The following is a 4,085-nucleotide window of genomic DNA, read 5'->3' as shown; positions in this document are numbered from 1 at the left end:
GGTGGTGTTTCTGTCCGGCCTCAAGTTTCCTGATCTGTAGAATGGGAGGAGTATCTTTCCTTCTAGTAGTCCCACGGACTCTCGCATCAGGAAGCTTGTGACCTACAAGGAGAGGTGCCAGGGAGAATCCCAAGAACAGAATTAGCAGGCTTTGTCTTTCTGCCGCCAGTGCCTGAGAGGGAGCAGCACTGTCCAGCCCGCCATCTAAGAAGGGGCCATCTTCTGGACCCTCTTCTGTATTTCCAGAGGCTGTTGACAATCGCCTTCATTTTCTTTCTTTCTTTGTTTTCTTTCTTTGACGGCTAAACAGTGTTCCATTGTATATATGTACCATATTTTCTTCTCTTTTTCCTTTCTTTTCTTTTTTTTCTTTTTTTCTTTTCTTTTTTTTTTTTTTGAGACAGAGTCTTACTCTGTTGCCCAGGCTGGAGTGCAATGGCTCAATCTCAGCTGACTGCAACCTCTGCCTCCCGAGTTCAAGCGATTCTCCTGCCTCACCCTCCGGAGTGGCTGGAATTACAGGCATGCGCCACCACGCCCGGCTAATTTTGTATTTTTAGTAGAGACGGGGTTTCTCCATGTTGGTCAGGCTGATCTGGAACTCCCGACCTCAGGTGATCTGCCTGCCTTGGCCTCCCAAAGTGCTGGGATTACAGACATGAGCCACCGTGCCCGGCCAATCGCCTTCATTTTCTTGCTAGGAAATACCCTCCAATAAATACTGGGTACACGTCACAGAATTTTCTTTCTGTGGTGGGATTCAAAAGGAGAAAGGTGCAGAAGTATTCCAATGACATGCTTTCTCCCTGGGTTTAAAGCCCACACCCCCAGGATTAGGCGTGGCTTTTGTAGGACTCTGATTCGGAGGCTTAAGCAGAAAAACATACAATCCTAGGCTCTTAGAGCTGAAAGTCAGGGAGGGCTTGCCCTACCACTTTTAACTGCTGATCTTCAGATTTCAGCTATATGGCGTCCTGGTTGCTGCTTCAGCAAGTTATTACATGTCTCTCAGCCTCAGTTTTCTCACCTGTCGTATGGGAAAAACACTGCATGGTGGAGAAGGGTCTGGTCCTCTGGAGTCTCCTGTTTTCACATAGCTTCATGAGTGCTTTAGGCAACATTGTCCTTTGTCAGGAAATTCTTCCTATTGTTCCCTTAGACCCTCTAGGCTCAGGGCCGTACTTCTGCTTTTCAGTCTTGGAAAAGGACAGCTGGTCACCTCTTTGGTAACCGATCTCCTTTCCCTGGCAGCAGGGAGGCCAAGTGCCAAGTTCCCCAGCCTGACCTTCCCTCTCCCGGGTCCTCCTCTGTGAATCCTGTAGATCCAGGAGGTGGGGATGGTCAGATGCTGAGTGAGAAGTGGCAAGGCCCAGACTGGGAGACTCCTAAATTTGTGAAAAGAGTTACTAGCAAAACAGGAGGAAGGGAACAGTCACTGAAAATTCTCCCCATGCTGAGCGCTAATAGAGGATTTATCTCAAGACTCCCAACAAGAACCTTTGGGGCCAGGAATCATCACCTCTATTTTCCCAGAAAGCAGAGGACCTGTTCCCCAGATCTCCCATCTGGCCATGGCTGGGCTTCCTCCACTTCTGAGGCCCAGCGTTGCAGGGGATGGTGCCATGTCTGCCTTGGGGGCCATTGCAGGGATGTGGGGTTGATGGGAACTGGCTGCAGTGCCTCGTTCTCCCACCAGTGAGGTTCGTGGTGGTTATCACTAGCTTCAAAGGTCAGCTGGCTCTTGGGAAACAAATTGAAGTCTCACCCTCCCTTCCCGTTGGAAACTTTGGCCTCGGCTGCAGAGTGGATGCCTGGGAGAGACTGCAACATCCAGCCTCAGGGAGTCCAGCTGCCCCTGGAGGTCTGCCAAGGCTGTTCTCGGGGTTTGTCCCAGTTGGGTCTGAAGGCCAGGAGTCTGTGCTCTTCTGTGGCGATCTGACCTGGACACTCCCTGGTGACCATCTCCGTCAGTGGTTCTCCTCTCTAACTGCTCATTAAAAGTCTGCTGATGCCTGGACCCCACCCCAGACCAATAAAATCAGATTTCCTGGAGGAGGGTCATGCATCAACAGTTTTGTTTTTTAAAGCACCCCTAGATAATTCCAGAGTGCTATCAGGATTGAGGCATGCTGATGTAGCTCAACATAAACGTTAGTGATCAAAGGACAGGATAGGAAAAATATTTGAAATCTGGACGAAAGAGGATCTGCATTAGACAGCAGCCATCCAAGGCCAGGAGGCTTGGCGGCTAGGACTGAGCAGGACTGTGGAATTCTTGGAAGGAATTCATCTGTCTGGGAACTGGCATGACTCGGTTCCCGGGGGGCAGTGGGTGGAACCCCGTGACTTCAAGTCCTCGGTCCTCCTGGGCCACTCTGTCTGCCTCTGTGGTCTGCATTTGGGCTGTGATGCACCTCTGAGCCTCAGGTCTTCTAGTCAAACTGGACTTCCTGTCATTCCCAGAACGCAATCTGCTCTTTCCTGCTTCTTGGTTTGGGTTTCAGGCATTTGTTTCTGTCTGGAATGTCTTTTCCGATCTGTTCAAATCATTCCTCTTCAAGGTCCCTGCCCTACTGCCAGCTCCACCAGGAAGCCCTCGCCACGGCTTCTGCATGTACCTGTACTCCACAGCGCCCTCCTGCCGCACTGCCCAAGGTGTGCCCAGAGTATAAATGCAGGGAGGGTGAGGAACGGTCAAATCCCTTCCTCCACCTGTCCCGGGGGCGGAAGGCACCGTGCACAGAGGAGCCTCCCACCTCTCTTGAATGCCATGGACTGTGTCCCTGTTCCAAGACAGGGTGGAAGCCTCCTCTCTGCCCACACCCCTTCCTGATAGTTCTCCAGCCCCCCTTCCGCATTTCCTGAGTGCCACGGGGACTTGTGGTTAGCAGTCAGTGACAGGGAAGCGCTGGGACCAGGCCTTTTTACCCAGCACGTGGTGTCTACAGTGCCAGTGGAGCCTCCCCCGGAGAGGGTCGGCATAGAGTGCGTTGGGAAATGAAAGCTCTTCCCACTGACAGACCCAGAGTCTTAAGGGGAGGAGGAAGACCCCAGCGACCTCGGGTGTCACCGAGGCCCGCGCTGGTACCCACGAACCGCCTTCTCCCGATAACGCAGCGCGAGCGACACGGGGCGGGGGCGCTTCGGGCTCGCTGGCTGGGAGCCCGCGGGGCGCTGCTTGGCAGTGGAAGGGGGCAGGCTTCGGAAGCGGCCACCGGCTGCTGCGGGTGGGAGACTTGGTCCCTCCTTCAGTCGCCAGCCGTCAGCCCGCGCTGCAGGTGACCTGGTCGGTGCCGATCGCCCCGCCCCCGCGCAGCCGTCTCCGTGGGGTTTTCCGGCTCTGCGCGCCTCAAACGACCTCGGCCGCCGCCTACCCGGCCGCTCCCCGCGGTCCCCCACGTCTCCCCGCCCCCCGGGCCGCGCGGCAGGGCTTTCTGATGAGTCAGCGGGAGCCCGGGAGCCTCCAACCGCCCCAGGCATCTGCTCTGGTGACGCACCCTGAGTCACGGGCGCCCGCCGCCGCCGAGGCCGAGCGCGCAGCCGGGAGCGCCGAGCGCAGCCCCCACGCCCGCCGCGGGCGCCCACCCGGCCCGGCCCGGCCCTGCCCCGCCCCGCGCCCCGCACCCTTCCTCCCTCGCTCCCAGCGCCGCCCGCCCGCACTGGCCCAGCTCCAGGCTGACATCAGACGCTGGCCGCCCGGCCACCCTCTGAGTCAACAGTTTCCGAAGCGGAGCCCGCTGCCAGGGGCGGGGAAAGAGCGCGGCCTCCGGGGGAGGCGGGGGCAGGCACAGGTCTGGCAGCCGCGGGAGGGCGGAGGTGGGTGGAGGCGCCGGAGCCTTTTACAAGAAGTCACGGGGGATGGGGAAGAAGAGAGGGCGAAAACCACCCTCTGCAGAGCTGCCGGGGCGGAGAGGAAACCCGCCCCGCCCCCCCCCAGCCACGTGCTGAAGCCCTCACTGAGTGGGTGGCTGGGCCCGCCCCAGGGTGGCCTGGGAAAGGAACCCGAGGGCGGGAGAAGGGGGAGGCACTTGCTGGGAAAGGCCCTGGGCCAAGTTTCTGAGGGAGGAAAAGAACTACCTTTGGAC

The 4,085-nt window shown here is 57.5% G+C and overlaps 1 pseudogene; it reads right to left on the bottom strand.

Moving 5' to 3' along the window:
• Positions 1 to 2,676: 2,676 nt before the first annotated feature.
• Positions 2,677 to 3,555, bottom strand: LOC110743989 (annotated as a pseudogene).
• Positions 3,556 to 4,085: the final 530 nt, after the last annotated feature.

The sequence above is a fragment of the Papio anubis genome, chromosome 8 (genome assembly GCF_008728515.1).
Source record: "Papio anubis isolate 15944 chromosome 8, Panubis1.0, whole genome shotgun sequence".
NCBI classification, from domain to species: Eukaryota; Metazoa; Chordata; class Mammalia; order Primates; family Cercopithecidae; genus Papio; species Papio anubis.
Note: the sequence above shows the minus strand (reverse complement) of the source record. Positions and strands in the feature narration are given on the sequence as shown.